Source organism: Melopsittacus undulatus, chromosome 1 (assembly GCF_012275295.1).
Source record: "Melopsittacus undulatus isolate bMelUnd1 chromosome 1, bMelUnd1.mat.Z, whole genome shotgun sequence".
NCBI classification, from domain to species: domain Eukaryota; kingdom Metazoa; phylum Chordata; class Aves; order Psittaciformes; family Psittaculidae; genus Melopsittacus; species Melopsittacus undulatus.
Genome location: NC_047527.1, coordinates 152,176,001 through 152,188,221, shown reverse-complemented (window position 1 = coordinate 152,188,221; position 12,221 = coordinate 152,176,001). Strand labels below are relative to the sequence as shown.

Genomic DNA, 12,221 nt, shown 5'->3' with positions numbered 1-12,221 from the left:
ATTCTAGGGAATACATACAAGTATAATCAAAGGTTATAAGCATTTCGGACCATCAGAAGCAGCACTTTCAGTTCAAGATTGCTTTGTATCGGAAACTTGCGGTGCTCAGATCACACACACACCAGCAGGTCAAACCACAACATGCTTATCTACCCTGGACAAGATGACATAACCCTGAGGAAATGCAGCCATAAAGCACTGATCTTGCAATGACCTTCACACCCACAGGTCTGCCGAATTCCAAAGCCTCTAAGAAGGTGATGTTTTTGGTAAACACTGATATTCCCTTCTCCCCCCCCATAAATTCCCAGAAGTGATCATCATGGCAGCATTACCACAACAAAAGAGAAGCCTACTATTCCTTTCTGAAGGCACTGCAATTTGTAACTACAGGTGAAAGTTTATAATAAGAAACCATATCGCCAGAAAGATTGGTTTCCTCCTCATCACTTTACATCAACAGTGCATACCTCCTCAGAAATACAGTGAGGATTATCAGTCACAGCTGCAGAGAAAGAAATTCCACCCAAGACAGGTTGAAAGGACAGTCTAAGGGTCTTGATACTGACTCAGTGTCAAAGTTCTGCTTGTTTTACAGGTACAGGAGACTTCCATGGATCTGAACTGACAGGTTTCTGCTTACTGCAGAGGAGTGGACAGAGCCTCCTACAAAGCATGCAAGTGTGCACTGCTGAAACCATGCTTTAGGGACAGGCAATGTTGTTAGTTACACAAGCTCCACTTACACACATTTTAAAGAGGACAGTAAGCATAATAGTCTCCCTTTCCCACAAACAGCAGACATTGATGTTGTTTAAATACCCCTCTCCTTAAACAAAACTGCACTCCAGTATCTTCTAGGACACCCAATTTTGGGTGCTTTTGACTGTAATTCATGCAGAGTCCTGACTCGCACGAAACTGAAGTCCAACATGACATTACCAGCATCTGCCTTTAAAAAGGAGAATTTATGTGAACATACAATAGTAGAAGTGCACTGTCTTGTTCCAGTTTCCAGTGATCAACTAACTCCTCAAAGAGGTGCACATAACTCTTTCAATATATCCACAGTTTTCATTCTTCCCCTCTAAGCTATAAATGTTTCCATAGTATGAACATTTTCCTAACCGCTGGTTTCTATTAAAAGACAGGACAAGCCAACTCCGTATTATTTTAAACTTCACTGAAAACTAATGACAAGCAGTTTTCCCATGTTTTGTTTGAAGCATTGGAATTACTACATAGCAGAGCAGAGAGGCAGAGTTCTTTGGTTTTTCCTTTGACAGCTGTAAGACAGGTGGTACACTACATGAGAAAGGTGATCCTTCCCCTTTGTTCAGCACTGGTGAGGCCACATGTGGGGTATCGGGTCCATTTACGGGCCCTCCAGTATAAGAGAGACATGGACATACTGGAGAGAGCACAGCAATGGACCACTAACACAGTGAAGTGAGAGCAGAGCATTTCTCCTATGAGGAGAGGCTGAGAGAGATGGGACTGTTCAGCCAGGAGAAGGAATGGCTCAGGGGATCTCATCGGTGTGCACAGGTACTTGAAGGGATGCTGCACAGAGGACGGAGCCAGGCTCTTTCCTTGCTCTCTCCCTCTACACCAGTCATTTTCATCCTCGTGTTCATCAATTTCCTTTCAGGGCCTGCAAAAACAAGCTGAGGAAATAACTCTTACATGTTTTACTACACATTAAGACTTAAAAGGTATTCGCAGACCTCCTGCAAAGTTACAAGAGATTCACTAATTAAAACCAGTAGGGGGGAAAAAAAAGTAGTAACTGTCTTAATAAAACCTCTCACTTCTACTTTCCAAACCCTTCAGAACACATCATATAAGAAAATCAGCATACCTGGATCATTTTTGTCCAGACTGATTAAAAACATATACAGAAGTCTAAACTTAGATCAAAGCACTCCATGACAGAGCCATAAGCTCACCACATAGCTAGATCACATAGTTGTTCCTTCTGGTCTTACAGTCTGCGAAGAAAAACATCTACCTGCTGATGCTACAAAACCTAAGGGAAAGAAAGCCCTGCTGATTTTGTGAGAGTTTTAAAAGGAAAAAAAACCCAGATCAATGAAGAAAGCAGAAGGAAAATAGGCTGCCTTTGGGGCTTTCCCCTCCCCTAAGGTTAGTTCATATTACTTTATAAATCTAAAATCATACTGGTTTACACATTAAGTTTTGAGGACTGCATTATTCACAAATTATAATTTGTGAATATCTATCTTGCTCAGGAAAGAACACTCAGAAATGCAGACTGAACCAATGGTTAGCGAAAATATTCTAATTTATTCCTAAGTACATTCCCACTCTGTATTATAAAGGATAACATCTGTGCATGGCCTAAGAACATCAACTACTCAGTATTCCTCTCTTCTGTTCATACAGGTGCTGGAAGTCAAGAATATTCCATAAGCATTCAAATATGTAGCAGGTTACTGTCAGCCTCAGCACTAGCATCTCACAAACACACAACTGGTGCTGATTATGTCAGAGCTTAGAGGGCTGCAGTTTCAAAATCAGCTTATGCTTAGTGAAGACTTTCCCTCCTGACACTAAGCCTCAGCCACTTTTGCTTCCTTTGCCTCACTGCTCAGCTGCACAGAGGGCAGACAATGTGACTGAAAATTAACCTTAAAACCAGTTCTCAGCTAAGTCATGGAGCTGTTTCCCAGCATCGTAATACGGAAGGGGAGAGAAGAGAGACTCCACAGCCAGGGGAAAATTTGCTTTGCTGGGCAACATCCTGGTCTGATGCCAAAACAAGTCAACAGTGAAGCTCTGCAAAACCTTTTAAACCAAGCTCTTACTTCCTTCTTTTTTCCTATTACTCTGACTGCTACACAGTTCTGAACTACTCCTATAGACACAAGCAAAACCAAGAGGGCTCTAATGCATATCAATCCATGAGCATACTATAAAAAGACAGCCAAAACATGCACAGAAGGAAACAGGACAGTTAAAAAGCAGCAGCATCATTTGGGTTTACAGCATCTAATGGACTGCAAGGTGAGAATCCTGTCCAGAGAACCTGTAACATAACACAAAGAGTTGACTGGAGTGCAGTCACTAACCAGTTTAACTAAACAAATCTGCCAACATAATTGAATCTAAGAATTATCTCGGAGCTAATCTGTGTGTGCCATCAATAAGCCTCTTAGCTGGACAACCATAAGCAGGATGACTTTACAGCATAACTTTTTGTACTGTAATCAATAGGCTCCAATAAAAAGAGAAATATTGACGGATCAAAGTTCAAATAAAGGACAGTTTTAAACAAAGAGTATTAGAAGTGAACTCCTGAAATTTATTTAGGACACATCACATTATTCACTACAAAGTAAAACAAGAGAGCTCATAAATTCACACAGCTATCTTGGTCAAACCACAGACCAAGCAGGAAGGCTTTGAATCAGACCCCAGCTGGTATCACGGAAAGCTCACATTAACAGGAAGTTAATTCTCCAGAATTTTCTTTCTTCCATAGCACTGATCCCACAAGCAAACCACAGAACTGAACCCCCCATACAGGTGCAGCATTCCAACCAGGCAATGGCATTGCTCAGAGTTTTAATGACCCAAACATACTTTCACAGCAAAGGCATTGTAAATCACAGCCAATTGTACAGTTCGAGCATTAGAAAGCTTCGTACATTAAGTGAGCTACCTACAGCTGGCATGCAATAGCTGTCATTTAGTGAGCAGAAAGTGTTTCTCTTACCTACTATGTTTTTATGATGACCCTGAAAGCCACTTTGTGTGCATCCACTACTGGAATCTATTCCTTTTAACAGCCTTTATGTAACACGAGTGGCAATCCCATTCACAGCAGAAACAAGGAACAATGCGACCATCACATAGAAAGATGCCAGTATGCCTTTGGTAATTTTACACACAATTTAAGTGTATTTTTTCTTTAATCTTGATGGCATCACTAAGCTTCCTACAGAGACAGAACTGCCATGCAGATCTGGAAAAAAGGATTAGTTCAAAAGGAAAACAAAACCCTTTCTAACAGTCTACCTATCAACAATAGTTCTTTGACCAATAGGCTAAACCACAGTTCCTAATTCTGTATTCCACAACTGTCAGGATTTCTCATATCATACTGGTCTGTCTGCTCTTGCATTAATACGGAAGTATTGGCAATAAGCAGCATGTTAAATCAAGTGAGTTTTGTGAGAGTTAAAACAGTGCTGTTCAAAAAGTTACACTGATAAAGTACCCAGCATAATACTGGAGGCTACTGCAGGAGGCGGCTGTTTCTGCAAACAGCAGTCACTACTGGGCAGAGGGAAAAGGATCTGTTTCAGAGTTTCAACCAGAAATCACATCACTTTCTGCGAACTCCACCAACCTTGACTTGAGCATCACTCACAACATACAACATCAGGACAGCACAAAGCAAACTTTGTCCCACAAATGCTACTACTTGCAGGAGCACTAAAAACACATGCAGCTTTCAGAAAAGGTGAAAGGTTTGGTGTTAACTTTTTGCCTTTAGATACTGCAGAGGCTGCCCCAATAACACTGACTGTGAGAATTCCTTCTACTGAGCTATTAGGAAAAATAGTATCTTGCATTCAGCTTATTGTCTGTCATAGCAGATACAGTGGCAAGTTTCAGCATCTTTCCTTTTTGGCATTATACAGTGACCACAATAAGAAAGTAGTGATCAGAGGCACATTTAAACCAAACATATTTAACCTGCACTGATGTCTATAATATTAATCTTGTTCTTTTATCCTGAAATACACTGACTAGAATGTTCCAAAACTCCAAAGAAAATCCTCAGAGGAAATGGAAAGATTAATTCTACAAAAGCACCTGGTAATGTTACAGGAGACAGAACACGTGAAGCAGCAAGTTGCTCAGGTGTGAGCTGCAGCAGAGAGGAACAACAGAAGCTCCACACAGTTCCAGGCAAATGTTTTCAATCTGATCTTGCTCTCTGCTACATGCAAGTTCACTTATTCCCACCAACTTCCAACTGCATTCCACAGACTGACAGAGTGCCAAGTTAACATCCATTAATATACATGGCAAAACTTGCAGGTCACATGCTGGTACTGCTCCATTAGTCAGGACTCTGGATTAAACCAGTCAGATGCTCAGAGGTTGCAGTAACAACTTTGCTGTTCACTGAGATTTTACACAAACATATCAAACATGGACCATCACGTATGTAAACTTATGTGCCTAATGACATTGATGCTTCCTCGGCATCTGATGTTGAGAGAGTACCCAGTGCTCTCTACAACAGGCACTAAGCTCAGTTATGAACTAAATACGTTTGGTTAGAGGGTTTTTCTGCACTACATCCAGAGATGGTAGTTATTTCTACCACTATCATCCACTGTGCAGTGAAATGCACTAGCAAGTGGGAGTTCATTCATGCAACTGACAGAAACTGTTGTTTAACTTCAATAGACATTTAAATTCTCGGCACACATACAGCCAGCTGATCTGCACTTCACTCATCAGCTCACATGAAAAGCTGAAAACTCCTGCCTTCCATTCAGAGTTTTACCCTTCTGGTTTTCCTCTCTTCTAATGATGCTTATTGAAAAACAGGCAAGCAACAGCTAGAATCATGTCTTAATACAATTTTATGTGTTTCTAAAATGATTTTCTTATCTGTTGTCATCACAAGTTGTTCTGGCTCAATTCAAGCCTCAGAGAACGCACAGCTCTGTGAATATGGTTCCTGGGCTGGAACAGTAACAGTGCAGGAGCAGTTTTACAGCAGTAAAACATGCACAAATGGCAAACTGGTCATTTTAAGGGTTGCTTGGTTTGGTTTTGTTTCAGCTCATTTTTTAGTTGCTGCTATCCTGATTGCAAAAAAACCATTCCACCCACAATTTAATCTCTGGACTAGAAGGTTCAAATAAGGTTAGAGATTGCAAGAGACAGAGAAGCATACACACAGGAGATGTTCTCCCTTGCTCAGGCTGTGAGAGACAAGAAGCTTGGGCTCCCAGCCTTTTAAGATGCCCCATTTTTTGGACATTTCCTCCTCCCTAATTTTACCTGAAAATAAGCTCATCTAAACATGAAGTCCAAAACTGCCAACTACAAAGCAGATGCCAAGACCTCAAACTTGCTAAAAAGCATAATGAAATATTTGAGTCATTTTACATAGAGGTATACTACCAAAAGCTGTCTATAACCCCTGACATTGAAGAAGCCAAGTTAGGGTTTGCATACCCCTTCTCAACGGCTATGAAAACTACCTCTAGCTGAAAACAGCAGCAATTTACCTCTAAATAATTCACAGGCCAGCTTCTGTAAGCGGCTCTTGACCTTCGGTGAACAGTTACCCCCAACCGCCTCTCTCCTTCAAGGGGGCGGAAGGGACAAAGGACCGCGGGCAGCAGAGCTGTGAAGGTCGCTCCGCTGCCATAGGACCGCGTAGGGGCCCGAGGAGTGCTGCACCTTGCTCAGCGCTCCGTTCCGCAGGCCTCGCCACCGCAACACCGCAGCTCAGCACCAGACCCTCGCCGTTCGCACCCTCTCCTTCACCTGAGCGGCCAGAAGGAGCGGACGCAGAGCCGCTGGGGCCCGGTACCAGCGCCCCTCTCCCGTCCTCCGGTCTCCCCTTCCCCGGCCGCTGCCGAACCGAAGCCCACCAACCGGACACACTCACCCCGCTCCGGGCTCCCCAGTCCCGGCCGCCGCCAACGGGGCACGGGGGGTGGCGTTGCCCCGGCGGGCCGGGGGAGCTTCGCTGCCGGCGGCGGCCACCTCCGGGCCGGTGGCTCCCTCACGGCTCGGCCCGCACCGAGAGGGCAGCGCGCAGGGGCTGCAGTGGTCGGCAGGCTGCTGCTTCCTTCTCCTCCTGCCAGCGCCTCATGTGCCGTCCTCCACGGCCTCCCCGCTCTCAAACAGCGCCGGGGAACGCTGCCAACCCCTCCCGCAGTCGGTAAAACACGTGGGACGGCCGCCGGCTGCTCCGCTCGGCTGGGCCGGGCCGGGCCGCTCCACGGGGCCTGCTCTAGAGGCGGGGCGGGCGGACACACAGGGGGCCGCGGACGCCGCCCGCCGCAGGCGGGGCAGCAGGAAGGGGAGCGCCGCTGGCGAGCACCCCAGCGGCCGCAGCGCTCCCCCCGCCTCCGGAGGCCATTACCTCATGGCCCAGCCCTGTGCGGGGAGGGGCCGAGCGTCGCCCAGCAACCGGCCCCCTGCTGCGGCCGAGGAGCCGCTCGGGTGCCGGAGAAGGGGCTGCGGCTTTGGGAAACGTTCGGAGTATTTGTGACCATCTCGGCCCGGTTGGGAATCGCAGGGCTGGTACAGCCGGCACATTGCCACTGTGACCTGCTCGTGGGGCTAGCGAGAGCGCTGCCGGCCTGAGCGGGGATAAAGGGCTGGAGCAAAACCCCGACGGGGCACCCAGGCAGGCTGCAGGGATGCTGGAGGACGGAACTACCGACATGAGAATAGGGGAGAGGGTCACGGTCAAATATAGACATTCAAAGTACGTGTTTCGTTGACTCTGATAGAAGAACGAAGGAGAGGAATCTTGCCTGTGCCCTTCTGCGGAGGAAAGTTGCAGTATGAGTGAGAGGTACATTAGACACCATCAAATCCACTAAGGAAAAGATTGGTTATTTATGTCCTACTCACAGAGAAAAAGCTTCAGTCTAGATTCTTAATAAATCTGATCATAAACTAACCACCCAAAACCCAAGAAACAAACGACCCACAGAGGAAACTATAACTTCTCGTTTCTTGTGGCTCACAGAACTATTTAGTGGAGGAGGGTTTGATTGTTGGTTACCTGCAAGGGAAAGAATTGTGTCCAAGGTTACAGCCGGTAAGACAAGAGTGGCAGCTGCACTGATGAAAAGCCTGGGATGTGTGCTGACCTCGAGCAAGGGTAGATGGATTCGGGGTTAGACCCTCAATAACCCATAAAAAGAAATACTCCAGCCCTTCACAGATGCAAACAAAGAGAATCCCACTTGGGTGATGGAGAAGAGAGGAGAAATGTTGCAAGGAGCACAGAGGCTTGATAGGCGCTACCAACAGGCGTGTCTTGAGGGCAGATCCCCTAGAAGTGACTCAGGGTGCAGTTGGATGAGGCATGGGAGTCAGCCTACATCTCTGCTGCAGCCAAAGGAGCAGGCTGCTCCCCCACTCCTGGCCTTTCCAGGGGCTGGCTCTGCTTCTTAGGGTTCCTCAGTGGGTGACTCAGTAATACTGAGTGCTAACAGAACTAACTATATTCTTCCCCTTGTCAGTTTTATGCCAGATTAGTAAACTGAATAGATTCACGCTGAGATCATAAAAGTATCAGGAGTGAGTACAAAGGAAACGTTTTTGTCTGGGAGGAACAGGACCTGTTACCTTTGGTAACCCTGCACTCTTAAATCATCTTCATAGCCTCATCTAACTCCTTCCTGAAGTAGAAACTTCGTGTTCCTTTAGGCAGTCTAATGCCTAGGTTAAAAAGACTGGTTCCTTCCACTTCTCACCCTCAGCTGAGTCCTCCCATTACTTCCTGCTTTGTTCTGGGTCTTGTCTACACATGACCCAGTGCACAACTCAGATCTGGAGGTTTAAAAAAGGGTTGTTTTCTGATTAATTCCTGACACAGCTAACAGTGGAGTCAGAGGAGTGGCAGAGGTTGCTCAAGAGGAGGAACAAGACTCTGTGGTTGCAAATGAGGGATAGAGCCTTGCAGCAACAGCCAGGCACTTGTTATCATGTGTAATGTAAGCCCAAGACAGCAGTGAGGAGGAATGGTCTGCATAGGAAAGGGAAAGTTTTGAGGAAGAGTTTGGCCTGTGCTGCATGAAATGTCACTGAGAAGCAAAGGAAAAAGCAGACAGGCTGCTAAGGGGGTAATACTAATAAAAAATAAAAAGCTTTCAGTTGCACAAAAGCAAGAGAAACACACAATAGAATCATCTTGGAACCAGAGCCCAGGAAGGAAATCAGTGCTGAAAAGAAAACCCCAGAAGGCAGAAACGATCTGCAGACAGAAGGAAACCCTAGAAGTAGAAAAGTGAAGATCCACACCAACAACAGAGAGAAGCAAGTCTGCCTGACTAGAGACTTGCTGAGAAGAACCAACTGACCTGTCATGTTTGTAAGGAACAAGGATTTGAGATACACTGCTAAGGCCAGAAAGAGTCTTGTTAGAGCAAGGAAAAGCCCTTCACAGTGGGACAAATGGCAATGACATGCCCCATTTATTCCCAGACAGTGTGTGGGAGTGCATCAGGGAGAGAACTGGAGACTACGGATTGCCAGCCTGTTCCCTGCAAGGTGTGTCTTTATGTTGTTCGTGGGATAGGTAGCTGTTGTTTGGTGGTTGCTGCACCAAATCCTCCTTATGATTTGTTGTTACATCATGCTTAGTGCACATAATCATGCTCCACTGCATTATGATTCATCCACCTAGCAATTCCAAAGTTGGAAACTGACACAAGTAACCAGATAAACTTCCTAGATTTCTCTGATCTCTTTCTGTTTTCATGATTCTCTCAGTTTCCAATCTCTTCTTGATTATAACATATTTATCACATACACTCCCAATTTTGCTTCCTTGATTACATCTCTAGAAGAGACTTCTTACTTCCATCTTGCTAAAATAAAAGACTTCTCAAATACACTTTTCAGTGAGGATGCTGTTGCTTTTTCATGCATATTATTCTCTCTAGAACTTCTTTGATGTCTTTACAGGGACTATAAAATAATACAATATTGCCTTAAAAGCATTTGAAACCAATTTCAGAAATATGTGGTTAGTTTGCCAGCTGAAATCCCAATTGCGGCTAATGTTGTAGGTTATTTTAATCTCAGAGCATAAAGTAATTTCAGTGGGCACAAATGATCTGAAAAACTAAAAAATACCTTTACACCATAGCCACAAATGTATTTCTGAATAGCTGTGTTATGGAGTTAAGAAGAAAGAAATTGCAGTGCTTCGTCTTCTTGTTCTTCTTGCTGCTACCTGCTGTGACTGGCCCCATTTCTCACATTTTTATATCCACATGGGCTAAGTAATGCTCTAAGCCCTTTAAAAGGAGCTATGAAGTATCTGCGTAATGCTGCCTGCAGAGCATCTTCTCTTGTTTAAATTGTGGCTCTTGTAAAGCTAGTGTTGCTTTAACTTGAATATCAATAAATGTAAATTCTTGTAAGTTATCTCACTGAGCATCTCAAACTTAAAAATGTGACATCTTTTGATGGATTTTTTTTCTGGTTTTGTGTTTTACTTGGGGTTTTTGTTTGTTTGTTTGTTTACAGCAAGGTATGCAATGCTACCTTTGCTGGCAGACTGAAATCAGCAGAAAAGCTTTTCTTGCTCAGTGCTCTATGCTTCCTTCAGCTAGCATCAGCCAGCACCAATGTCTTCTCCTTCAAGTGTTACCCTTCTGGAAAGTTCTTTCCTGTAAAGAGGGTACAGCTGTCAGTAGCAATACCAGCTTAGAGTATTGGTTGGAAGTGTTATTGCAGCTGTGACCCAAGGACAACAGGAACATGTAATTTCAAAAGAACAGAAGGAATGAGAAGCTAACCCAATCAAGTGAAGGTTTATCGATAAACTAAAGCATAAACACAAACAGAAGAGACAAATAAAATGAAGATAAAAAGGTCTTAAGGAAATATGTAATAAAAATGACCTGCATAGAGGAACATATATAATAATTATGGCAAAATAAAGTATTATTCCACAGTTTAGAGTCTGAAAAAAAAACCCTGAAGAAAAGAAACAGTGACTGAGGATGGGGTTTTGAACATATTTGACATTAATGAAATGCAAGTTGGAATCATTTGTAAAGCTCAGATTAGCATTAGAAGTGAAGACAAGTACATAAACAAACAGGAAATTAAATGCAAGATAGTGGGTTAATGATAAATGTGCCAGGCATGCATTTTGCAAGAAAAGGGGAATAAAAAGTGCAATCAAGGGAAGCCAAATGAAAATTCCACTGTGGAATGATGGTAACACCTTCAAGACATTGTGTGTTCTAACTAGGATGCAAAGGATATCCTGAATACACAAGCTGAATCTTCAGAATATACAACATTAAAGTCATTGCTTTCTGGAGAAACAGTGAAGCATTATATATAATAATAGAGCATTTGGCTCTTGTGTGAGGCCAAACTGCTGAATGTACTTGAAGAAAATGGGAAGTTTTTCCAACATGTTATACCTAGAGAGTACAGCATCTGCTTTACACACTATCTACTGCATCAGAGGAATAGGTCGAACATTGAAATACACAGAAAATACAGCATTGCTAGTATTTCTACATCATCTCAAAATTGCATAAGCAGCATGGTAGTCACTGCAAGAGCAAGATTTTGGTAAGGCCTATTCAGCCTTCCCACATCAGCAAGTCATCTCATCATACCTCAGAAGCCAGCAGGCAAGCTTAGGTGTAGAGAATGCTGTTAAGTAGTGAACCTTGCATCATCAGGATATCAGCTTTGCCAGCGGGGCAGTCAGCATCAGAGCTGATGATACGCAGGAATGTGGTATGAGGAATGCCTGGCAGAAACCGTGGTAGCCCATAACAATTAACCTCATCTCTTTAGCAGATAAAACTCAGCACAGGCAATAACAACAAAGAGGAAGTTGGTTTGACTTCGGTATCATATAAAGAGCAGTGGCCAACTTCCCAAGGAAACACAGTGACTTTGGGAAGGTAAAAGTAGCTTGTAATATACCAACCTTTAAAGGTATTAACTCAAGAGAGTACTAAAATTTGCAGTGTCCCACATCTCTTTCAAACCTTAGACATACGCAAAGCATTGAAACCATAATGGAGGAAGAGGCAACCCAGCATGCTATACATAAAGTATTGGTGACCTTACAAGTTGATCCAGTGAGGCGAGATTTGGAGCCTTGTTCTTGTAAGAGAAACCACAAGTAGTTTTTGCCTCACCAGTGAAACAAACACATTGGAAGGGACTGTTTTGCCTTCTTAACTGTTTCCGCAGCTAAAAGGTCAACACTATGATTGATAAAACAAATGCCTTAAGAGAAGAATCCCAGGAGCTACTGAAGAATCTGAAAAATTGTTGCTACTCCCAAATATCAGCAGCACATAATACTTAACCTGTAACATTTACATTTATTTAACAGCTTCAAGAGGGATCAGTGACTACAGCAGCCTTGTGCCAAAACCCCAAGGTGACTAAGTTATGAGAATCTTCATGTTACCAGAGAAATACAGAAATAAAAA

General features: G+C 43.8%; 1 protein-coding gene across 3 annotated transcripts in view; it reads right to left on the bottom strand.

Annotated features, from left to right (window-relative positions):
• The window catches only part of TRAK1 (trafficking kinesin protein 1), a 123,174-nt gene that overhangs the window by 107,946 nt on the left and 3,007 nt on the right, over positions 1-12,221 (bottom strand). For 2 of the 3 annotated variants that reach the window (XM_034063778.1, XM_034063896.1), the window contains exon 1: positions 6,668-6,865. The exons of the other annotated variant lie outside the window; for it this stretch is intronic. The gene's annotated coding sequence lies outside the window, so the exon portion shown is untranslated. Of the gene's footprint in view, positions 1-6,667; positions 6,866-12,221 lie in introns of those variants that run through there. 3 annotated transcript variants of the gene reach the window in all.